Here is a 26,649-nt window from a genome sequence, read left to right as displayed (position 1 = left end):
TATGAGTCAACAGTGTGATGCTGTTGCAAAAAAAGCAAATATGATTCTAGGTTGTATCAACAGGTGTGTTGTAAGCAAAACTTGTGAAGTCATTCTGCCGCTCTACTCTGCACTAGTTAGGCCTCAGCTGGAGTACTGTGTCCAATTCTGGGCGCCACATTTCAAGAAAGATGTGAAGAAATTGGAAAGGGTACAGAGAAGAGCGACAAGAATGATTAAAGGTTTAGAGAACATGACCTATGAAGCCAGGCTTCATGAACTGGGCTTGTTTAGTTTGGAAAAAGAAGACTAAGGGGGGACATGATAGCGGTTTTCAAATATCTAAAAGGGTGTCATAAGGAGGAAGGAAAAAATTTGTTCCTCTTGGTTTCTGAGGACAGGGCAAGGAGTAATGGGCTTAAAGTGCAGCAGGGGAGGTTTAGATTGGACATTAGGAAAAAATTCCTAACTGTCAGGGTGGTCAAATATTGGAATAAATTACCAAGGGAGGTGGTGGAATCTCCCTCTCTGGAGATATTTAAGAACAGGTTAGATAGACATCTGTCAGGGATGGTGTAGACGGAGCTAGGTTCTGCCTTGAGGGCGGGGGGCTGGACTCGATGACCTCTTGAGGTCCCTTCCAGTCCTATGATTCTATGATTCTATGAGAGGGAATCAATGCCTGGAGTATCATTTTAATCTCTCCTTTTCATAATTGAACCAAAGGAAGATGCACTGATTTTGGAGCTTTTTTGTGCGTTACCAGTACTGAACGATTCCATGTTGGGCCTTTTCATTGTCTCTGTGGGTACGTCTACACAGCAGAATTATTTTGAAATAACTGACTTTGTTTCTAAATAACTAAGTGCGCATCTACACAGCAAGCCATTATTTCAAAATAATGTCGAGCTGGAGAACTTACTTCAACTCCTGTAACCATCATTTCACAAGGATTAAGGGAAGTCAAAGGAAGAGTGTTCTTCCTTCAATTTCCTGCTGTGTAGACAGCACCAAAAGCCAAATTAAGCTATTTCAACTTCAGCTATGCAATTGACATAGATGAAGGTGAGTATCTTAATTCGACTTTTGCCCTGTTGTGTAGATGTGTCCTGTGTAATGAGGGAAAATTGTTAGTGATTATGTCTTTGGTTTCTTCTTCATATATAAACCTGACCACCATTTTTATCTGAGTCCTGAAACTGACGCTTTTCTTTCAACATCTTATTAGTGCTTGTTGGTGTTTTCTGTTATCTATAGAGATATGGCCACTCACTTGGATAGTGTCCCAGAGGTCAGATTGCACCAACAGATGATCTTGCTATTTCAGATGGGTTATCTCAAGAGATTCAATGGAACTGCTTGACTTTTCCTGTTTGTTTAGGTGTATCCACACCTTGAACATGTGAGGAATTCATTTTCTAGAAGCTAAAAAATAAATAGTGTTGCCTTAAGAAACTGGATTGGTTCTTTGCTCATCTATTGATGTTTTTGTAAGAGGACTTATTGTCCCCTTAATAAAACTCAGTGGGTACTTTTGGCTGGCTAACTCCCAATACCAAAAGAAAGTAGAAGAGTTGATGAGAAATCAGGACCATGAGACTGACAGTTCCTAGGAACAGTGGTAAGTGACCAATGCTGCAGGTCAGCCTGATTGACAAGGTGGACAGACTAATGAAGAAGTCAGAAAGCCGGGGGGTCCTGTACTGTGTGTGAGCTGGATTTGTCTGGGTCAGATGCGAGCTGAACTAAAGTGAGAACAGTGCCTTGAGCTGAGCTGGGGAGATCAGCCATGCTAGCCAGTGAGAGCCAGAGACATAGCCCAGAAGCAGATTCATGCTTGAAAGAAAGCTGCAGCCACAGGTCCTGAGACACAGCACCCAGAGCAGATCCATGCTGGAAGCAGAGCTGCAGCCACAGAACCAGAGGAGTCAAAGAAGCCCCCTTGGGAACTGGAGGCAGAGCAGCAGAGAGTGGAGCTGGGCCTGCAGCAAATTGGACTTGGGTGTGGTGAGCAGTAGAGGAGAGCAAGGGGGACCCTGGGAAGAGGCCCAGCTCAGGGATACTCCACAAGTGAAGAGAATTTGCTGGCCAGATTGGGAGGGGGATCGTAACCCCGACTGGGGAGAGGGGGGAAGAAGGGAGGCTGACACTGGGGAGAAGCTTTTCTGCCACCCAGAGCAAGTGTCCAACCTGCAGCCTCCCTGCAGCCCAGCCAGAGCCCATAAAGGAGACCTGGGATCTATAAAGAACCGATTGTGAACTGCCCTTACATTCTAGAAACAGTTTGCGAGGTTTCCATGCCACAGAAAGGAGTGATGTGTTTTCCACTAACTGTTTCCATTTTTTCCTTATTCTTTCTTTTAATTGATTGCTGTTTAATAAATTATTTGCTTTGAACTGTACGTAATCACCTTAGCCCCTGTCCCAGGGAACCAAAACAAGGTTAAGGGTTGAGCCCCACGAATCCCGGGCCTAACCTTGTTCAGATTATGAGGACTCTGCCATTGAAGAGAGTGAAAGGGAAGCCCTCAAGATCATTGAGGCCTCTGGGTAAAGGAAGTGGGAGTGCAGACTCAGACCCTTTCGCTGGCCCATTTCACTCAGGTAGTACAGAAGCCTGGAAAGTTCTCAATACTGGGACCATTCCCCCACTCACGTATATGTGTGTTGGGACTATATATTCCTATAGAGACACTCCATAGTTGAGATCACTGACAATATTGGTCCATGTCAAGGCAAACCTTGAAGGAAGCATCAGGAAAGATTGAAATTTTAGTTTTCAATCTTCATCTGTGAAAGATTGAACTGAAGAAGAAATAAATGGTGATTGGATATGTGTGCTAATGAGCGAGGGAGAGAGGGCACAGAAAGGACAATTGCTGATGTTTAAAACAAAATCTGTTTTCATTGCAGAATTGGACAAGCATTTAGATGAGAGGACTGACAGATGGATAAATACCTGCTTTTATTTTCAGTCAGTCATGGTGGGTCATACACTGTGTGGCTCAGGTTCTGGGAGAAAAGCAAAGGGAAACTAATCAGTGTTTTTTGAATCTGTCATTTTATACCAGAATTATTTTTCTAGTCTGAGACGTGACCGAATAAAAATGGTATATTTAGGTTCCATATTTATCTGCACTTCAGATTAAAACTACTCAAATCAAATAGCCACTCATCCTGGAATATGAAGGTCAAGCTGGGTTCTTTTTAGTGCCTGCATGATCAACTGGAATTAAGAGTATGAACTTGTACTTTGTGAAGTTGGAGGGAGTTTTCCTAATCAGTGGGAGCAGAAGCTGGGCCTTAGTTAAGAGTTCTGTTGACGTGTGAGCTAGAATAGAATGCAGTGCATTTTCCCTTTTATTTTAGCTTTGTTGTGCTGATAAACGGAGTAAAAACTTACTTTAGTTGCTGTTCCTAGGTACTGACTTCTTACAATAGAATAACACTTCAATTCAGTGTCAGATGAAGTCTCTGGTAGCTATTTTAGAAAAGGAGCAGGCGTACATACAGCAGCAAGTAACTTTGTTTCAACTCCTCAGGCTTTTGAACTTGGAGAACTGCTTATTTTAAAACGCTTTGCAAGCTTTCCTTCCCAAAAACTGCTGTGATGCCAAATGACATGAAGCAGTCTGACCCAGGGTGATGAGTCAATGTTGGCTAGAAATTTGGGAAGGGAACATCTGATCCAAATTGTTTTAGATTTTTATTGGACTGGGTTTCTGCTGAAAGCTAACTTATCTGTGGATAATTCATAAAAGCTACTTTTTCTGATGTATCCTGAATGATTGATCTCTAGGGCACCAAACCAACAGAGAAATGTTTCCCTTCTTGTGACTATTCTAGGGAGAATGGAAATGTTCCTGGCTGCCATATCAAGTAAGTGTGTCCATAAAAAGTGCATCTTGACAGTGATAGAACAAGTGACTGAGAATCAGAACTCCCGGATTCTATTTCCACTTCTGCCAGGGACTCAGAGGGCCAGAGTCTGCCCTCAGTTATACTGGCATAAATTTGGAATAACTTTACTGATGTGAAGTAAGTGAAAAGAGTCTGGTTCAATATAATAAATAGGTTAAATTGCTTAATATCGGTATAAATGATTTTTCCCTCATCAGCATCATTGCATTTAGGACAAAACTCGATTGAAGTAAATGGAGTTCCCTCAGAATAAAAGTAATGAATGTGAGTTCAAAATTAGGCTTTCTATTTCTTGATATATGCAACCATAAAATTAGTTTAAAACCTACATCAACACTGTTTTGAGGCTTAATTAACACTTGTAAAGCACTAACATTGGTATTTAATAATGGTAAAAAGTTAAAAGAACTTCTCAGGAGTATCCCCACTAGGGCAAGTTCTGCTCTCAGTTGTAGTGGTGTGACTGGAGTAACTTACTTATATCAATGGAATTACTTCAGTTTTCATTTGTAGTAAGTAAAAGAAGAATTTGACCATTAGCCTCAAAGCCGTTCTCCCTGAACGCTGGAAGATACTTTACAGAAAGTATTAAATGAAATAAATAGGTCATACAAGTGGGAATGAAAATGCTGTGATATTGGCCCCTTATCTTTAAACACAATTCTAATTTGATTCTAGCACAAGGAGAAGAAATGAATACAGTATGTGGTCCTGTGGGAGCTGTCAGAATGATAAAACTGAATATTCTCTAAATCAGCTTTTCTATGGACAGCTGGTTCATCATCGTTAGTATGTATATCCTTATTAATATCTAGGCCACCCAGCTATAAGACCTTAGATTGAAGCAGTGCTAAATTCTGAAAAGCTCAAACCATATTGTCAGTCTCCATGCATAGCCTCATGCCAGAATGATTGACCTATTTGCTCTGTATATTACCACTTCACTCCCTGAAGAATGAACCCTTTTTGCTTATCATTCAAATTGCAAAAAAAAAAAAAAAAAAAATCTTTCCCATATCTTTTTAAAGTGATATTTTATAATCAGAGGCAGGGATAAATGTGTCCATCTGTTTGGAAGACTGCGTGTACGCACATTGTGGGGATCTGTGAGGATTACTTTATTTGTTCCAAATATGTGAGAGGGGCAGTCACTGCAAAGTGCTTGGTAATCTCCAATCTAAAGCAGATGATGGGGACAGAGAGAGGACACGAGGCTTCTAATGGAAAATCTGTGCATTAGAGTCAGATTATAGATAATCACTTTCAAAATCTATGCATTGCCTGGGATTAGGCACTCTGAATTAAGTTTGGACTTTTCACACCAGCCTGCAGGTTACTACAAAATGATCAGCCCATCTGGCTGAAGAGTTGAATTTAGAGCCACAAGCTACCTTGACACAATGGGGATGATGTAAGCATGACTTAAATCAAAATTAAAATCATGGAGGTATGTAGGAGGCGTTTGGGGGGTTGAAGGGAGACTGTATTGTAGGTGGGTGTCACAGATTGCATGGAAGTCTTTATTTGCAGCAGCAGCCTCTGGATAGCTGAAAGGGATGGACACTGCTGCTATGTCTTAGAAAGTTCGCATTTGCCTATCTGCAACGAAATGTTGATCCTCACCGGCTGAATTGGGCTCTTGAGGCTACACTGCCATGTTATAGCTCCACAGCCTGAATCCTGAGGACCTTAGTTAACTGATGAGGATTAGTTAACTGATGGTGCTTTATAGCAGCATAGATATAGCCATAGAGGCCTGTGTGAAGGTTGGCTCTGAGGGTTTGGGTAACTTAGTCCCTGTGGTAGTAGACAGAAGAAAATTCTAATGTAAGATGTACACAAAGTTTTGAGTGTAGATTTCATTTGTTTCACCTTTAATCAGTTATCAGAAGTTCAAGTTGTTGGCAGAAAAAGGTTTCAGTTTGTGACTTATGTTGACTAGTGGTGATTAGTAATTTATCAGCATCAGAATGTATCAAAGCATTAGTCTCCTGATTGTGCAAGGATTTCTTTACTCTGGCTGGAGGACACTATTGAATTAGCTTTGATGCAGTTGACTCCAAGTGGCTATGTGGCATAGCATGAGCATAAAAGTCCTGGGATGATGAGCATATAGCTTGCAGTTCTGTGCAAATGCTGGCAGTACTTGGTAACGACATTCAAGCTGATTGTAATTCTTTTAAGTTAGCTCAGGATTTCATTGCAGTAACTCAGGGACTATCACAGATGGTGGTTGCTCAGCTCACACATCCCAACATACTCTTGATTCCATGTTTGGGACCAATCACCGAACCACAGGGTTGGAAAAGACCTCAGGAGGTCACCAATTCCAACCCCCCAAATTTGTGGTTGAAGTGACCCTCTGCCATTGGGATATTGAACCTTTTCTGACACTAAGTCCAAAGAGGTTAATGGAAACAGGGTGTTATTGGAGGGCTTAAAGGGATGATATTTTTCTTACAACAGACTGATCTATTTATGATCTGGTATCACCATATAGACTTCTCTCTTATCTGAGAAGTAACACAGATATGTCTACTTCTGACTGCATTCTCACAGGTGATTTTTACTTACAGGGCAAGAAATGTGGCTATAGCTTCAGTGGTCCTGAGCTGCTCTTGGATGATTGTTACAGTAGCATTGTCTAGGGAGAATATTTCTTTATGTCTTTATATAGGAAACCACTTCTTTCAGATGTGTACCTTAACTCCAACAAAGCCTTTGCTACTTCAGGATATTGCTGAAATATGCTCTGTGTGAGCCAATCTTTAAATCATACTAGAAAAAACAGCAGAGGCAAAATAGAGTAGCCTTATAATGAAGTGGTATAACTTGTAATAACATGACACCAGTGCTCCAATCTGCTGAATTGGCTCCCTTGTTGGCTTTTGGATGGAGTTTAAGGCTTTGAGTTTGATCTATTACATTCTAAATTTGAGGGGACCTACCTGAGATCAGCTGTCTCCATATGACGTGGCAAACATGCTTGAGCTGGAATAATAGAAGAGAAAGGAAGATACCAGCAGGGAATGCTCTCGCAAGGAATCTTCCACTATGAACTGTAATCCTCCTTACTTGGAGAGATTTATGAAAGGGTTTTCAAAGCTCTTCAAGGCCACTTTCTTTACCCAGGTTTTTGGGGAAGAAAAGGTACAATAGTGGCTGGCATTTGTGAGTGAGTGTTGAGCTTTTCCTGACTTGGGGAATGAGGAGAAGCTGTTGATATTACCTTCAATGTCAGAATATTTTTGACTATGACCATAGCATTTAGGATCCTGTGCAGGGCATTTTTAATGTATCAATTATAAACTGAAATACTTAAAATAAATTAAATGTATATGAGGGAAGAATCTGGATGAAAATGAAAAAATATTGTTTTTTTGGCTTAATAAGTGTATATAAATATAGAGGAAGAAACAATTTTGCTTATGCTATTTCACAAGTTTGCTTATGCTCTTCCAGCACCAAGTGAAAGTCATTGAATTGTAGGGCAATGTTGAGAAATGCAAAACGTACAATAGTGAAATTTCTGAAAGGTAAAACTTTCTCTTTGTGCTGTGGTTTTCACTTTGTTGGTTTCAATAGTGACTACAGATAGTCAGCTTGGGCTTCCATCTATTGTGGAGCTGGTTTCAATCTCATTTTCCACAGGAGAGGCAAATGCTTGAAATTTTACACAGCTGGATCAAATTTAGCAAAAGTAAATTAGCAGCCCAATCCTCAGCTAGTGTAAACTGGAGCAGCTTCACTGAAGTCAGTGGAGCTACATTGGCATACAACAAATGAGGATCTGCCTCATTGCCTGTATTACAAATACTGTTTCTTTCTCTGCAAAATATGCTGCAGTAAGAACCAACTATTTCACCCACTCCTGCTGCTTTGAGACAACACAGAGAGCTAGTGATTCAGTGGGTTTTACACCCCTCTACTGCTCTTACACTCATTACATTTTCTTTTCTGCACTATTATGCTGCCTGAATATGTCTCATGACTTTTCTGATTCAGTGACATCATTCTGAGTTAAGCAGCTTGACTTAAAGAACAATCATTCTCAAGTAAACATATTATGTTTCATGTGATGAGTCAAATACATTGATAAGACAGAATGTTCTGTCCTTGAGTCTCAGCTTAAGAAAAATGAGCAGATGGTTAATAACAGAAACCTTAATTGTTCAGCTACTGAGAAACATGAAATAGAGAGACTGTAACTTTGAACTATCAAATAATTCTGTTTCTGATCACAGCCTTAAATGTAACCTTAGGCTCTCTTTCAAGTTATGGGAATGAGACATTCATTTGTAGCAAGTACATTTCATTTATTACACTGCTACCATTGCCGTGCTATATATAATTGCTACACCCTGAAAGAACCAGGCTCCACTAGCTCTATTCTTTAGTAAGCTTCTTATTCCCTTTTTCTTACTTTGCAGAATGGTGTCTCTTTTCATAGCAGGAAGGAACAAACTTATATATAATGCCTAGGCATCAGCATCTTATCATAATTCTGCAATGATTTGACTTTTAGATCCTTCTTATTTTACTCAATCTTTGCTGCATGAATGTCCCCTGCATATATTTCTTCTCCACATGCTTCCAATGCACAGGATGACTGTACTTTTTAGAAGTCAAAGCACCTACATAAATGCATACCCTTTGTGAAATTCTGAAGGGGTTTTGCCCTCTCCCCAACTACTAAGGATGGAAAAACCTGGTCTGCTAAAGTGATCTTTACTTCATGTTAATAAAGCACCAAATGTTGTGGGAAAGTTATTTTAAAACTGAGACCTATTATATGCAATGAACATAGGAGTGCCTGATATTGAAGTTTATAATCTGTAAAAGTGAACCTAAGGCAAATGTCCATATTAGAATGGTCCTCCTATGGTAGAGCATCCTCCTTCAGAAAGTGGCCAATGCCACTTACATCAGAGGAGTTATTATTGTTTATTACTTACACAGTGCCAGAGGTGTACATAACACTATGCAGATAAGAAAAGTCAGGATTTTGATACAGGAATCTTACAATCCAAGATGCTGATGGTGTAAAAAGCATAAGCATGTGCTTATCTTTATGAATATATTTATTCATATGCTTAAAGTGAATCAAAATGCATAGGTCTTTGCAGGATCAGAGCCGTATGACATCACAAGGCTGACACTAACTAAACTGTTGGGTGAAAGAGTGTATGAATGAAAGCTCATGACATCTGCTGGTTAGGTCCTTTTTGGAGTTTAATATTTTCATATTTGGGACCAGTGATGTCATGATGTCAGGAGTGAGGCTGTCAGTTCTCAATTCAAGGCGAGTACTCAGCCCTGATTAGCACCTTCTTGGATCAGGCCAACCAGTTTTGTGCTGACTGATGCAATTGTAGATCACAGAATCATAGAAGATTAGGGCTGGAAGAAACACCAGGAAGTCATCTAGTCCAATCCCATGCTCAGTTCAAGACCAACTCCAACTATATCACCCCAGTCAGGGCCTGCCATTAAAAACCTCTAAGGATGGAGATCCCACCACCTCCCTAGCAACCCACACCAGTGCTTCACCACCCTCTTGCAAGTAGTTATTCCTAATATCCAACCTAGGCCTCCCCCACTGCAACTTGAGACCATTACTTGCTCCTCATTCCACCATCTGACACCACTGAAAATAGACTAGCTTCATCCTCTTTGGAACCCCCTTTCATGTGGTTGGAGACTGTTATAAAATCCCCTCCTCCCCCATTCTTCTATTCTGAAGAATAAACAAGTCAAATTCCATGAGCTTGACAAGCTTCCCTGCTCACAAGTCATGTGTCCCAGACCCTAATAATTTTGGTTGACCTCCTCTGGACTCTCTCCAATGCGTCCACATCCTTTCTGTAGTAAGGGGTCTCAGGCTATGTCTAAACTACAGGCTTCTTTCAGAAGAAACTTTTCCAGAAGAGATCTTCTGAAAAAACTTCTCCCGAAAGAGAGCATCCACACTACCAATGAGCATCGAAGAAGTGATCTGCTTTTTTGACATATAGTGTCCAGACTGAATGGACGCTATCTTGCATTTAAGCTCTGATCACTATGGGTGGAATGACCACTGGGGAACCTGTGCTTTTTCCTCTTTCCTCTTCTTTTGAAAGAACTCCTTCTTCCCTGTCCACACACGCCTTTTTCTGAAAGACCTATTTCAGAAAAAGACTTCTTTGTAGAAAGAGGTTTACCAATGTCGGAAAAACCCCTCTGTCCTTTCGATTTTCTTTCAAAAGAATGCGATTGCAGTGTCAATGTAACTCACTTTTTTTTGAAAAACAGCTGTTTTTCCAAAAATACTTTATAGTGTAGATTCCCTAAGACTGGATGCAGGACTCCAGATATGGCCTCACTAGTGCCAAATAAAGAGGAATAATCACTTCCTTCGATCTGTTGGCAGTGCTCCTCCTAATGCACTCCAACAGGCTAAAGGGCACACTGTTAAATCATATCCAGCTTCTCATCCACTGTAATCCCCAGGTCCTTCTCTGCCCAACTGCTGGCTAGCCAGTCAGTTCCCAGCCTGTAACAGTGCTTGGAATTCTTCCACCCTATGTGATGGACTCTGCATGTGTCCCTGTTGAACCTCATCAGATGCTATTCTTAAATATTTATTGATAATTTGCAGTGCTGGGGAGCCCTAGTCCTAGAGAGAAAGCACAAGATGAGACCACAACGAAATGATGAGACAGTATTGGTGCAAGGCAATGGTCTTCACACACCAGCACCTAACTATTGTCAAGTTTTTTGTAGGCATCATGACATGGCAGTTTTTATAGAGGGATTGGAAAGTGGCTAAGGGGGGAGCTTTGCAATCTTTCAGGGGGGCACGCCCCAAGTGTGAGGGGCAGAATGGCAGAAAGCACAGAAGTGCTTCTTTGAAAAGGTAACAAGTGGGTAACAGAGCTTGGTGTCCTGGGCTGATAGCAGATGACCTTCTCCCCACCTCCTTTGTTATAGCTTACTACAGTGTTAAAAATCAAACACCTTAGAAACAGTCTTGGTTTCCCTTAATCATAGCTGCTAACACTGCGTGGATTGACAAATGCCCTGGGACCCTCTTCAGTGGTGTCTGATGAGATAACCAGAGGAAAAGATTTTGAGGCACTTCAAAAGGGCATGGACGGCTGCCGAGGAGTAGATGAGGAAGTGGAGAAAGACAGGTTGAAGTTCAGAAACCCAAACACAGATCAGTAAAGACTTGTCTAGTCAAGAATCTACCAACAAATATTAGGGAAGCTGGACTCTTGCCATTGACTTCACCAGGAGAAGGAATGAGCTCTAGAAAATCAAGAGTGCTAATATATTTTTGTCAGATAACCACAGCTCTATAAATCAGAATATTTGGTCCTCAAAAAAATCGCATCAATGTGCAGCCTTAGATAGAGATGGACTCTAATTTAAAATATTTAAACATGACTAAGGCAAATGTACACATCGAACAGAGATTCTGCAAAAAAAAAAAGTTTAAATATTAAAGGGTTTGGGAGATGATTAGTATAAAGCAGTATGTGTAGTGATGTTTGTGACTGAATTTAATATAAATAGAATTGCAGCTAAAGCCAACTTGTTTACATCCCTGTTTAGACAGCAGGTGTTGCAGCAGGAAGGGCAAGAATATTTGCAAACCTGCAGATACAGACAAAGGACAATATGTGTACTGTTTCTGGAAACTTGTTCCTATACATTATATTATCCTCTCAATCTATGTTTGATTTCACAATGTCATTGATGAATTAGGAGTTATGAAAAGTTACTACATGCTCAAAGAAAATAACTTATGTCATTTTAAAGCAATGAATCTAGTAACTGAAAACAAAGTTTGGCTTTACAGGTTTATATTACATATTATTGTTTAATCTAATAACATATTTTGAAATAATATTGAGTCTGAGTATAGCATATTCTTCTCTCCAGGAAGACCTGACTGTGTATATTTCTTTCAGATGGTAAGTACATAAGAACAGCCATACTGGGTCAGATCAGCAGTCTATCCAGCCCAATATCCTGTCTGCTGACAATGGCCAATACCACTGATACCCCAGAGTGAGGGAACACAAAAGGTAATCCTCACATGATCCTTCCCCAGGACTGATGGACCCTAACCTCCATTAATCTATCTAGCTCTTTTTTGAACTCTGTTAAAGTCCTCTGGAACAAATCCTCTGGCAAGGAGTTCCACAGGTTGACTGTGCACTGAGTTCTTATATTGTGGGAATAATTACATAAGTTTTCCGTATTCACTTTTTCTACACCAGTCATGATTTTCTAGATTTCTATCATATCCCCCCTTAGTCTCCTCCTTTCTAAGCTGAAAAGTCCAAGTCTTTTTAATCTCTCTTAACATGAGACCCATTCCAAACTGCTAATAATTTTTGTTGCCCTTTTCTGAACCTTATTCAATGCCAATATATCTTTTTTTGAGATGAGGCAACCACATCTGTATGCAGTATTCAAGATGTGGACATACCATGGTTTTGTATAGAAGCATTAAGATATAAGTCTTATTCTCTGTCCCTTTTTTAATGATTCCTAACATTCTATTTGCTTTTTTGACTGCTGCTGCACATTGAGTGGATGTTTTCGGAACATTAAAAACTCACTGGATTTTCATAATGCACACATACAGAGACTATCATAAAGAAAACAGAAGAAAAATGAGTTTCATAGATTACCTCTAACAAGTAAATATAATGCCTTATGTGCAATACTGTCATCATATAGTAACAATAATTCAAATCAGTAATACTTTATTACAGTTGAATGTAATGGATATGTGTTACTAAAGAGGAATCTGTCTAATTCTGTGGGTTTTCATATACAACTATTTTTAAAATCCTCCTAAATGGTATATAAGCAAATCTATTACCTGTTTTTATTAATATTGAGATTGCAGTAGAACCTGCATGTACTAAGTGATTTTTCAACAAAGAAGAGGGAAGCAAAAAAGAGCTGTAGAAAAATCACTTTCTAATTGGCTGCCTTACTTATTTCCTCCCTGTCTTCCTGGGAAAGTGTATTCAATTGGAGCAGTTTGATTCAGCTTTCGATTAACGTTGACTGCTTCATATCTCAGTGGCTGTTGAGTTGCCAGACTACATTTATCTACAGATTGCTCCTGTACCTAAGTCAATGGAAGATCAGAGAAAGAGGAGTCTCCAAAAAGAGGAGACTTCTCTAACTCTGGAGTAGCAAAACTTCCATCACAGGGAAAGTGGTCTTGCACCTTATTAGCCGTGGGGAAATACAGGGAAAGCTGAGGGTGGGAAGTGCATATTCAGTTAATGTTCTGGGAGAATAGAATGTATACATGCCAGGTGAGTGAGCTGAATGAATAGCCAGACAACAACACTTGGTCTCAAAATGATAGTTGTTAATAACATTTCTTAACTTGTTTTGTGAACCGTGAGCAAGTGATGGTTCTACTGTACTCGTTTTTCAACCTCTATGCTGCTGCTATCAGTGGAGAATTGTATTGCTTAAAAAGGCACATTTTAGTTAACTTATTAGTAATAAATGTAAAAGTCTTTAAGTCTAATTAATTTCTGTTTAAAGAGATGGAAGCTACTCTTCTATTCTCAGAACACTTGTTTTAAAATGTAAGGACTTCCTGCATCTTTCCCAGAGGCAAAAAAGAAAGAAAAGAAAGATATTCCCTTAGAACTAGCAATCACCCATCTTCTTAATTCTGTACTTGTCTATCAGAATATACAATATATACTGCATGTTTACTGAGGAAAAGAAGATGGGGAGGGAAGGCATTGCAATCCTGAATCTTGAATCTGCATTTCAGTGCTGAATCTGGATTGTCAGGCCAGCCCTGCCTTCCATTTTAAAGTCACTAAAGGGCATTTTTTTCTGGTGCAATAGTTATTGCAGCACATGCATCATTGTGCCATTAAAAATGTGTCTTGCATTGACATATGTAACCATTTACTCCTGTGCAAAGTGAGTTCAAAATGCCACTGTTCTGATTTGTTCACATTTTACAACCACTTTGCACGTGTGGACTACGTAAGGTAGAAGGCAAGAGAGTATCAGGCCTTGGATCCTTATTGTGGAATAGAAAACTTAAGTAATTCTCATTGTTCTGAGGCCCCTGGGACATCTAGGCACAGTGGCCCAGTCTTTCTTGCTGCCACCATGAACCTTCATTTTGTTGCATTTTGTTTGGCAATGAGTTTGTTGGCTTTTTTAAATACCACCAAGTACAGGTTTAAATGCCTGTAATGTATACAAATATAAACGCATAAGAACAACAACAACAAAGTCATATGCATGGCCAGTGTCACAGGAACATTTTTAAAAATGGAGGGGTTCTGAGTTACCTTCTCCAGTCCATTCCCACCCCAGCTGAGGCCAAGAACCAAAGCCCCAGCACACGGTGCCAGCAGCAGGAACTCCTGTAGTGGGTTCTCGTCTGCTGCCCTCTGGCGCTTGGAAATCTAACCAGGACCCCAGAGAGTGGGGTGGCAGCAGAACTCCTTGTGAACAGACTGGCAACAAAAAACCTGGTGCACGGGGCAGCAACAGGGACCTTAGGTGCTAGGCAGGGAGCCCTGGGGTGCTGCAGCACCCTCCACACGGCTAATTCCCATGTCTCAAATGAACATCAACCACAGGACATGATGAAAAACATCATGTTGATGTCAATCGATGTGGTTACAATCACTTTAGGGGAACTATAAGTTTATACTCCCTGAAGATCTGGCCCCATACTTATATTCCTGTGCAAATATTGTACTGAGAGAATATAAAAGATTCCACAGAATAATGAAACGTGGTAGAGTGCCTTTCAGATTTAGCATGAATCCCTGCCCATTTCCCTTACAATTGCATTTATAGTCTCTGGATGGACCACACAGGAAGAATTGTTAATAAATACCCCTATAAGAGGCTTCGTGAATGAATAACTTGCTGCCATTTATTTTAAAAACAGGAAAAACGTGAATAGGTTTAATTAGTCATGCATCAAGAATTCAGCTGCAGGTTTGATATCTGGGTAAATTCTTCATGCTTACTTCCTATCTGAGTTCAGTAATCCAACAGATTCTGAAATATCAAAACTTTTGTCCTCCATTATTTCTGATTTTCTGGAAACTCTAAGTTTCTGGGTTCCATTTTTTTTTTTTTTTGGTGATGCTGATTCATAGTGAGTTTATGTCTGACACCATACTTAAAGAAGCTACATAATGGAGAACTGCCTTTCAGCTTCTTGGAGCTCCAGTATTTAGAGGGAGAAAAGACTGTTGAGAGTCTATGGGTTAAGTTTAGAGGCAGAAGCACTGGGAGGGAGGAGAGGGGGCAGTGATGTGGTCGGTGTCTGGTATAGACCACCAGATCAGGTGGATGAGGTAGATGAGGCTTTCTTTGGACAACTGAGAGAAGCTTCCAGATCGCAGGCCCTGGTTCTCATGGGGGACTTCAATCACCATGACATCTGTTGGGAGACCAATACAGCAGTACACAAACAATCCAGGAAGTTTTTGGAGAATGGTGGGGATAACTTCTTGGTACAAGTGCTGAAAAAACCAACCAGGGGCCATGCACATCTTGACCTGCTGCTCACAAACAGGAAGGAACTAGCAGGGGAAGTAGAGGTGGGTGACAACCTGGAAAGCAGTGATCATAACATGGTAGATTTTAGGATCCTGATGAAAGGAAGAAAGGAGAGTAGGAAAATACATACTCTGGACTTCAGAAAAGCGGACTTTGTCTCCCTCATGGGCAGGATTCCCTGGGATGCTTACATGAAGGGGAAAGGAGTCCAGGAGAACTGGCAGTATTTTAAAGAAGCCTTATTAAAGGCAGAGGAAGTAACTGTACCGATGTGAAGCCAGAAAAGCAAATATGGTAGGCAACCAGCTTGGCTTACCGGGGACATCCTTGGTGAGCTTAAAAACAAAAACAAAAAGGAAGCTTACAAGAAGTGGAAACTTGGACAGATGACTAGGGAAGAGTATAAATGCTCAAGAATGCAGCCAAAGTCTTGGCTGAGTTTATTTAGTTGGGATTGGTCCTGCCTTTGGCAGGGGGCTGGACTTGATGACCTCCTAAGGTCTCTTCCAGCTCTATGATTCTATGATTCTCAATGCAGAGAGTTAGGGTCCAAAAATAGCATTTTGTGCAGCTTTCAAAATAATGGACGTGTTATTCCGACGTCCCGGTAAACCTCGTTCCATGAGGATCAAGGGACGTTTTGAAATAAGCTATTTTGAAATATACTCAAAATAAGCTGCACAATTTGTGTAGCTCCAATGGTGTAGCTTATTTCAAGGTTAGGGTGCAGTGTAGACGCACCCTCAGTGTGCAGAGACACAGAGTTTAAACATATTCACTGTCCCCATAAGCTCTGCTGTTCACACTAAAAGTTCCATAATGTGCTTTGACTTACTGCTATCCCAAGCTTCAGGAGGTCAAAGCACACTACAGAACTGCCAGTGTGCAGCTGCAGGACTTACATGGACAGAGTGTGCATGGAATGCAAGTGTGCTCTAGATTTACAGCCCTGCTTTGCATCCACTAACTTTCCCTATAGACACCATGCCCTCAGAATAGAACACTTGCATCCTCTCTGATGCTTCTGTTTAGGGTTTCAAACAGTAACTTCTGCCTAGAAAGGAGAGGCAGTTGCAGCCTCAAGTAACCTACTAGTCTGGTTGAGGAAGGCTCTTTAAGAACCTCTCAATGACACTGTGTCTAATCCAACCCTATTAATTAGTTACTATGGGACAGACTTTTAAAGGTAATTAGGCACTCACAGGTGTAGATGGTTGTCTAGGGCAGCTTTTTTTTTAATTCTATTTTCAACTTGGTGTCTATTAGCATTTTCTGGCACCTAATTATCTTTAAAATTCCTGGCCTATGTTTTTTGTATCCCTTATGCTCAGGAATAAAGGAATATCAATTTACTAAAGTAAGAATGGCCTCTACAGATTATAGTCCTCAACAAATGTTGACTACAATTATTTTTTTAAGTAATAAGGTAGTGGGAAGGGAGAGTCCCCTTGTCAATAGATCTTTGTTTTACTTCTGTTTGGAAAGAGATTTTTCCCTACTCTCTGCTTTTATAAATGTTTATAAAGATTATTTAATTATGGAACATCTTTATGGCTGAGTAAATACTTGGAGTGAGAACTGAGCATCTGATCTTGTCCTTGGATGCAGTGAGAGCTACTTGCATTCATTTGAGGTTAGAATTTGGCCCTAAGAACCATGTTAAACCTGGTGCCAATTAGTCTGTGATGTGAAAATCGGAGACCGGGCTGAGGATGATTCCCCCAGCTGAGCCTTTGTAGAAGAATAACTTGCTTTAAAAGCAAGAGGGAAAAAAGGAATGGCAAATAGAACAGCTATTGGATAGTTTTTAAAGAAGAATGGTCAGAGGCAATGGCTTTTAGTAATAATCTACGATTTATTATACCATTTATCTTTACTGTAGAGGCATAGCTGAGAGAGCTTTTAAAAATAAAAGGTTGTAAGAAGAGGCATGAAAGGCTGGTGAGTGTGGAAAGCCAAGAGAAATTTTCCTAAAGGACTGGTATGATAGTCACTCACAGAGAAAAGCTGGAGAAGGGGATTGATTTCAACTGTGAAAGAACTGTAGTTCTCAGTCTATTCATGTCAGTGAAGCTGCCACATTGTCTCTGAAAGCTAAGACGAGGGTTTAGGTAGGATCCTTGGGAGTTGCTGCAGCGTGCTAACTGCTTTCTGTAAGCTGCTGCCACTAGGGAACTTCCACAGCCTTTTTAGGATCCTGCAGTGAGGTTGGTACAGGCGGGTCTTTGCAGAACACAGTGGAAGTCAATAGAGCTGTGCATTGATGCAGTAGACCCTTGCGTGGATTTTGTTCTTCAGGGAGTGTCTCTTCCAGACATTTTATAAACACTTAGCTGCCAAAAAGAAATGAATTGTGTACATCGTGTGTTTGTGTTTCAGAATGTGAATGTGAGAGAAGACAGGTGACAGAGAGTGATCAAGACTGGCCCCTGATACAACAGGCACAAATGGCCTGTGAAAAACCTTTATGTATGGGGCTCAGAACAGAGGGTAGAATGGCTATTCTTGTCACCACTGGAGTGTTTTCTGGTAGTGCCTTAATTTTGCATGAGCAACTCCTGTATTCTTGTAGACCCAAAGCTGATGGGGTGCTAAATAGTTTTGTGCTCTGAAGCATGTCATGATATTTTACTGAAATCTCATTACTCTTTATTGCAGCTTCATCAGGCTGTAGCATTTCATGCCAAGTCAACATCATGTGAGGTAAATGACATCCAAAAATCACATTGGCAAAACAATTTTTATTACCAAATGAACCATAACTTCTTATTTTTTATTTCTCTTTTGCATGGCCACAGTGCTGAAGAACAGTAGTCCTAGACCAGGCCCTGACATGCTAGGTGTTGAAGAAACACAAACCAAAGAGACAGTCTTTGCCCTGAAGAACATAGAATCTACATTTGTTGAATTAAGGTTACTAATGTCTAGATTTAACTTCTTAATATGTTTGGTAAAATCAAAATAGAATTGAAAGTAAAATAATGATAATAGGAAAGGTACAACATTTAACTAAGTGACTTTAACATTTTTAACTTTATTATCAAAAGAAATCAGGGACTCTTGATTTCATTGATATTCTCACATACTTTAAATGTAAGCATATGGATCAGACTTTTCAGAATTGAGGCCTTATTTTGTACTTTATAGTCAAAATTAACAATGAAACAAACCATCCTAATGAGATGACCAATAAAAAAATCAATGAGCCAAGGCCAGTTCTGCTTCTTTCTAGTCCCCCTTTTATTTAATATTAGACATGCAACTATCTAATGTAGTCTGGAAGCATGTTTAAGAGGATTACAATTTACTGAAGACTCAATATTAATACAATTTACAAATTTCCAGCAGGCACCACACTTGCCCTATCCAAAACGTATACAAGTCATTGGGAGTCTTTCAACTGACTTAAAGGGTTTGGATTAGGCCATTAGGGACATATGTCAATTTGTTGTGATTGGCTTCTCAGTTTGTGAAATGAGTCCTGACTCACTCATAGGCTAGAAATGAGCACAGCTCTCTAATGGATTGTGTTTGCTTTTGTCTGAACACAATATGGTAGAGAGCACGTGGAAGTGATACTATGGATACATTTGATTTTTTTAATACTTAAATTGGTACTGCTAAAAGTTGGACTATTCTGGAAACTAAATTAATTTCATAAATCAAGTACAATGTGAGCAGTAGCAGTAGTAGAGATTTCTCCACCAGTATCCCTTTTCCTTGTAGGAGTGATCATCTCCAGACCGGTTGGGATTTAGGACACAGAGGAAATTTATATTTTGGGTGTACATTTTTGCAGCTGAGTGAGGCACAATCAGCTATTTTGGGGGTTCTGGAGGAATGTGTGCAGCAGAAATTGGAAAGTTCAGAAGACAGATAAAAGGAAAAAAGTATTTCCCCTCTGAAGCTGTATTGACTGGGGGTATGTCTACACTACAAAGTTAATTCGAATTAACGGACGTTAGTTCGAACTAACTTTCATAGGCGCTACACTAGCGCTCCGCTAGTTTGAACTTAATTTGAACTAGCGGAGCGCTTAGTTCGAACTAGGAAAACCTCATTTTACGAGGATTAAGCCTAGTTCGAACTAGCTAGTTCGAATTAAGGGGTGTGTAGCCCTTTAGTTCGAACTAGTGGGAGGCTAGCCCTCCCCAGGTTTCCCTGGTGGCCACTCTTGCCAACACCAGGGAAACTCTATGCCCCCCTCCCAGCCCAGGACCCCTTAAAGGGGCACGGGCTGCCTACGGTGCCCATGCCAGGTGCAAGCCTGCCAGCACCCAGCCAGCAGACCCTGGATCCTGCATGGATCGAGCCACCCACCCGATGCCCCCCAGCCCACCCCCTCTTCCCAGGACCAGGCTGGTGGCTCCCGGGAGCTTGCCCTGGACCGCAAGAGGCAGGCACCCGCCTGGGCTAGTGCGGACATCGTGGACCTTGTCCATGATCTCCGCACTAGGCACAGGAAAGTGGCCGGCTAGCGCAGAGAGCTACCAGCCTGGCCACCCAGGAGCAGGTGTGCAAGAGAATCAAGGGGGTCCACTGAGACCCCCGACCCTGAGCCCTGAGCTTACAATGGCCGTCCTGGGTCAGACCAAAGGTCCATCTAGCCCAGTAGCCTGTCTGCCGACAGTGGCCAACCCTAGGGACCCTGGAGGGGATGGACTGAAGACAGTGACCAAGCCATTTGTCTCGTGCCATCCCTCTCCAGCCTTCCACAAACCTTGGGCAGGGACACCACTCCTACCCCCTGGCTAATAGCACTCCATGGACCCCACCTCCATGACTTGATCTCACTTCCCTTTAAACTCTGTTCCAGTTCTAGCCTTCACAGCCTCCTGCAGCAAGGAGTTCCACAGGTTGACTCTTTGCTTTGTGAAGAACAACTTTCTGTTACTAGTTTGAAGCCTGCTACCCATTCCTTTCCTTTGGTGTCGTCTAGTCCTTCTTTATGGGAACTAATGAAGAACTTTTCTGTATGCACCCTCTCCACTCAACTCCTGCTTTTAGAGACCTCTATCCTGTCCCCCCTCCATCTCCTCTTTTCTAAGCTGAAAAGTCCCAGTCTCTTTAGCCTCTCTTCATATGGGACCTGTTCCCAACCCCTGATCATTTTAGTTGCCCTCCCCTCTCCCAGCCTCTCTCTTCCCCTCTCCCACCTCCTTTTCCCAGTCTCCCTCAGTTTTGTTCAATAAAGACAGATTCCATTTTGGAAGACACGTTATCTTTATTTTGTACATCAGGAAGGAGGGCTAGGGAAGGGTAAGTGGAAGGAGGTGAGGGAGGAATGGGGTACGAGCCCCCACTGGGGAGGACTGGGCTGGCTCTGCGGGCTTCTGGGGGTGGAACCTCTCCTGCAGCCCCCCAATTGTCCCCTCTCCCCAGATGGCAGCCTGCGGCAAGTGCAGCCACGCTGATGGCCGAGTGCTGTGATGTGCCCAGTGTGGGTACTCCGGGCACTCCAAGCCAGGACTGCTTTGCGAGCGGGGCACCCCTGAGAACTGTCTGTCCGGGGTGGGGGTTGGGACCCTTTAAGCACAGGCCTCGGCTAGCCTGAGACAGCATCTCCATGCTCTAAGTCCTCCTCTGATGCCCTGCCGGCACTGCTTCCGGCCGTCCTTAAGCCCGGTTCAGGGTCCACTGAATGTGGACATGCTAGTTTGAATTAGCAAAACGCTAATTCGAACTAGTTTTTTAGTCTGGATCTGTTAGTTCGAATTAGCTTAGTTCGAATTAACTAATTCGAACTAAGTTAGTTTGAATTAACGTTGTAGTGTAGACATACCCTGGGTTACTAACTGATTCATGTGGGCTACAACGGAATAAACAGGCTCATTTTCCTCTCCTTTGCTAAGGACACTTTGTGCTGTTCTAGAACAAGCATAACTAGCCATGGGGGAATTGCCCCAGTTGTACTCCAATGATATATGTAATCATAGGCAGCCTTAAACAATAAACCAGTGAATGAGACAAGAATAAAACAAAAAAACAAAGACCTAAACAAACTAGAGAGCTTCCTTGGTGAACTGATGTACACGGGGTTCTAAACCCTAGCTTCCTGGGCGCATCTCTAAACCTGTTTAAATAGATTGGTTGCAAGTACTTTGGAGGATAGGGTCATAATTCAAAATGATCTGGACAAACTAGAGAAATGGTCTGAGATAAACAGGATGAAGTTCAATAAGGACAAATGCAAAATACTCCACTTAGGGTACAGCTAAACTACACCCCTCTGTCAGCAGAGGGATGTAAATTAGACGTATTGAAAGTGCAAATGAAGCCGGGATTTAAATATCCTGTGCTTCATTTGCATAATGTCGGCCGCCGCTTTTTGAGAAATAGAGCTTTTCGAAAAAAACCCCGCAGTTTAGATGGGCGTACAGGATCTTTTGAAAGGGGGCATTTCTGTCAAAAATGTCCCATCTAAACTGCTGGGGGGGGTTTCGAAAAGCCCCATCTCGCAAAAAGCGGCATTTACCATTATGCAAATTAAACACGGGATATTTAAATCCCGGCTTCATTTGCACTTTCAATACATCTAATTTACATCCCTCTGCCGACAGAGGGGTGTAGTTTAGATGTACCCTTAGGGAGGAAAACTCAGTTTCACACATGCAGAATGGGAAGTGACTATCTAAGGAATACTACACAAAGGAATCTAGGGATCATAATGGAGCACAGCTTAAATATTAGTGAACATTGTGAGAGTGAACAAAAAAACCCCACCATCATTCTGGGATGCATTAATTGGAGTGTTATAAGCAAGACAAAAGTAGTAATTATTTTGCTCTACTTTGGCTAATTAGGCTTCGACTGGAGTATTGTGTCCAGTACTGGGCATCACACTTCAGGAAAAAAGATTAAAGGTCTAGAAAACACAACCTGTGAAGGAAGACTGACATTTGTTTAGTCTGGAAAAGAGAAGACTGTGAGAGGAGACATGATAACAGTTTCCAAGTACTTAAAACGGTGTTACAAGGAGGAGGCAGAAGAATTATTCTCCTTAATATCTGCGGATAGGACAAGAAGCAGTGGGCTTAAAATACTGCAATGGAGGTTTAGATTGGACTTGAGGAAAAACTTCCTCACTGTCTGGTTGGCTAAACACTGGAATAAAATTGCCTAGAGAGGTTGTGGAATCTATATCACTGGAGATATTTAAGAGCAAGTTAGACAAACATCTATTAGGGATGGTCTAGATGGTACTTGGTTCTGCTATGAGGGCAGGGGACTGGATGTGATGACCTCTCGAGATCTCTTCCAGTTGTAGTGTTCTACGATTTTATTATCTATGATTCTTATATTTATAATACTGTCCCTTAGGAAGGCATGTCTTTACTTGTTTTTCCATAAACATCTCAATAGTACACAGCTGGTGTAATACCTCCAACACCACATCCAGCCTCCTACTGCTTGGGAAAAGGAGGCATGGGTAAGTCAGGCGTAGCCTGATCTATATGTCCTGGTGATTCTTGCGCACTGTACCAGGTTCAGTTTCAAAATAAAGATACTATTATTATTATTATTTTATTTATTATATTTATTTTATATATTTATTAACCTTTTTATGAAGGACTCAATTTTTTTTGCATTAACTGTATGATACTGTCGGAAATGCTTGGCTCTATAATGAGAACGTTGCTGTAATGTGGTATTTTACGCTGTGTGTAGTGCTGTTGTAAGCATGTGCAATCTTAAGGACAAAAGTAGGTCATTGAAACATGAGCAATGTGAGAATGTTTAGCTCTCTTTGGCAATACAAGATTTCCTACTATTATTAATGTCCTTCCAAGCTGTTAAAAATAAATAGGCTCAATTAAAGTATGACCAATGGCTTGCTTGTGTTAAATGAATAGAATACATTCTGAAGGGGGTAAGGATGGCATAGCAAGTTTAGGGGAACGATGAAACTATAATGGTGATTTCATGTAAATGTTTCAATAGAACTTCTGCAATGTGTTTATGAATCTTTGCTTAACCTAGTTTCAAACTAGTTCCAGAATGTGTGCTTTTGCCTCCTTTTTTATATATTTATGATTCTTTCAATCCCTTTTATACCAAAGTAAATACAGTCTTTGAAATACCTTTTAAAAAAAAAAGGTGCATTATTTCAAGCTGTTTGATATCTTTATCTCACTGCATGGAGTAAACTGAGTTAATATGCAAATACTAGCTTATTGACATTACCTTGGATATTTTTTAAATCTTCTGAGTTGGAAAAAATCTTGAGTTAATTCTTTTAGGATTTTTCTTAGAGATATTCAAATACCATGTGAGAAACCACTGGAGTGTCCTCAGATCAAATTGGCAATGTTCTCTAAACAGAAATGTTTTCTTATTTGGCCAACATTAACCACTGATTGGAGAAGATGAGTTAAATTTAATGATTGTGGAGACTGGTTAACAGTGGGAGCAGGATCTGAATCTGTTTCCCACTGTGTTTACCAGGAATCAAGTCCTGACTGGCAGTTAGAAAAGGGATTAGGTAAATTATTGGGGGAATCCGGGCAGGTGATGATGGGTGTCTCTAGCCCCAAATCCACAACCACAGGTAGGGAAAGGATTCACCCCCCCCCCCCCCCCCCAGGATTTGGTGGAGCTCCTGGTAGTAGGGCCAGTAGTGGAATTCTGCCCTGAAATAAGAGCTGCACTCCCTGACCTTGGCATAGCCCTAGCAGAGCTCTTTTACCTTGCTCTGCAGCTGTTTTAATGTGCAGGGGAGCGGACGTCCTCTCATGGCCAGAGCCTCGGCCATCTGGCCGTAGATGTCGATGTTTTACCTCTGGGAATGGAGGTCCTGGAGGGTCTCCTCCTTACCCCACAGCTCCAGAAGGGACAGGATCTGTGCCCCGGACCAGGAGGATACACACCATTTGGTACCCCTGGCTGGGTCTTGGGAGGCCTGGTGGTGCTCCTTGTGAGGGCCAGGGGACTCTCGGGGGGCTTGTGGGTCCAAATTTGGGTTGCAGTCACAGCCGCGTGGTGAGGTGCAGCTCCCAGGCCCAGCTTCCTGCCACAAGGCTTGTCCCGGGTGCCTGCAGCTTTAAGAGCTGGCAGGAGACAGGAACTAGAGAGTTCTGATTAGTTTGGACCGAATGGCCACTAGGGCACCTTTGTTATTTCCTAGAGGCATCTTCTTTTGAAAGAACTCCTTCTTCCACTTCCACACTCGCCTTTTTCTGAAAAGGCTTTTTTTGGAAAAAGGCTTCTTCCTCATAGAAAGAGGTTTACCGCCATCTGAAAAACCCCTCTGTTCTTTCGACTTTCTGTAAGAATGTAATAGCAGTATGGACTCAAGTATTGTTTTTCCAGAATAATGGCCATTTTTCTGGAAAAACACTGCAATGTAGATGCACTCTTTGATTCCCATCATGGGAATTACTGGAGTTTTCCTAAAACATTGGCGTCCACTTGGCGTTCCACGAGGCGTACAGGTAGTTCAGAATAGGAAGCCTAATCCGAATTATCTAGTTCATGATGCGTGTAGCCGTGGGCACGGAGTCCAAACTAGCGGACATTTTAAAATGGCGGCGCCCGGCAACATGCAAATGAAGCCCGGGAAATTCAAATCCCGGGCTTCATTTGCAAGTTTGTATGACTACATTAACCACCCTAGTTCGAACTAGGGTGGTAGTGTAGACATACCCTAAGTGGGGAAGGGGACTGGAAGACACAATTTCACAGGTGATGTGGACTTGAAGAGACTTGAAATGAATATCTCTATGCCTCTGACAGATCCTGAACAACTGCACAAATCTTATCCCAAAATGTAGGAGTCCCCAGTCCCTCTTCCATAGAATTTCATCCCCTCCACCTCTCCTGTGTACACATGCTTCAGAATGAAAGAATTCCAAGCATAAGGTATTTTCAAAACATTTCTAAGCAAGATGGGCACCTGCCTGGTTTACTTTACTTCATAACTAAGAGTGCTCTGTTTGACAGAGCTACAGTTTTGCTATGACTCCCACCATCAGAAGAAGAACCAATCTGACCATGTAATTTAACAGTGAGGTAAAACTGATTCTATTTGACTTCATGTGTGTAGGGGATCAGCCGTGTCCATGTCCCCTGTTTCCCCGATGCACCCCATTGTGCGTATTTGGAGTTACCAGGTTTATTAAATTTTATCGCCTTACAAATCCCGTAACGAGGTCGATCGCCCTCCACAAGCTAGGGAAGGGAGTTCGGGCCCACCCTCACTCCGAACCCCGACCCAGGGCCCTAAGATCAGGACTCTCATCCCCACCTAGCAGAGGGGGTTGAAACCCCTAAACTCCCCCGCTCTCGGGGTCCACGCCCCCGCTCTGGGCTGCTTCTTCCCTAGCCTTTGTCCGTGACTAGCCAGGGGACCCCGGGTTAGAACTCACCCAGGGTCTCCAGATCTCTGGCCTGACTTGCCTCCGATGTTGGGCTCCGACTCCCCAGGGATCCGCCTCCCCACCCTCAGGCATCGAGCTTATTTTTAAATTACCCGCCGGACGCGGGGGGATGACACCCCCCCTGACGTCATCCCGCCGTGCCACCTCCGGGCCTCGGGGAGATGACGTCACCACGGACGTCATCACGGCCCGCCCCCAAACTCCGCAGGCGTGCTCCCTCGAGCCACCGCTTATTCGAAGCGTCGCCGCTCCCCGCCCAGGGCTCTCTGTGGCTTTCCGCCCCGGCGTGGCACAAACCCCGCTTCCTGGTCTCTGCGGAGACATGGGGTTTTTAGGGGGGGGCGGGGCCACCCCACCACAATGTGAAAACCAGGTATCCTTCAGACCTATTGCAAGATAAATTCTATTATTGTTTATGCTTTGTTTCATATCACCAAGTTAACCAGCTTTTCTAAAGGATAATAAAGACTCCTTTATCTCACAAATACTTTGAAAATGACTTATTTTAGTATTATTTGAAATAGGGCCAATGGAGATTATCATCCTGATTTAAAAAAAACCCCTCTTTGTGTTAGATTTACATGATAATGTCTATGTGTCTTCATTTATCTTGGCAATAATCTTATACTTAAGTGAATAACAACTTGTCCTTTGGCCTCCTGGGTCAGTGCGACAAGAGAATTGGATTATTGTTGAATAAAGGTAAGGACAATTTCATTATTGCTATTATAATACAAATTTAATATATTTCAGGGCAAGTTCAAAGAGTGAGATGACAAGCTAAGTGATGTTAGGAATGGCAGTT

The 26,649-nt window shown here is 41.9% G+C and overlaps 1 long non-coding RNA gene across 1 annotated transcript in view; it reads right to left on the bottom strand.

Moving 5' to 3' along the window:
* LOC142830677 (uncharacterized) overlaps positions 1-25,936 on the bottom strand; it is a 38,675-nt gene extending 12,739 nt beyond the window's left edge. The window contains exon 1 of the long non-coding RNA XR_012906126.1: positions 25,833-25,936. This is a non-coding gene — a long non-coding RNA (uncharacterized LOC142830677). The remainder of the gene's footprint in view (positions 1-25,832) is intronic.
* Between the last annotated feature and the right edge of the window lie 713 nt (positions 25,937-26,649).

This window comes from Pelodiscus sinensis, chromosome 9 (assembly GCF_049634645.1).
Source record: "Pelodiscus sinensis isolate JC-2024 chromosome 9, ASM4963464v1, whole genome shotgun sequence".
Lineage (NCBI taxonomy): Eukaryota > Metazoa > Chordata > Testudines > Trionychidae > Pelodiscus > Pelodiscus sinensis.
The sequence above is the reverse complement of the archived record's forward strand: the minus strand, read 5'-3'. Positions and strand labels throughout refer to the sequence as shown.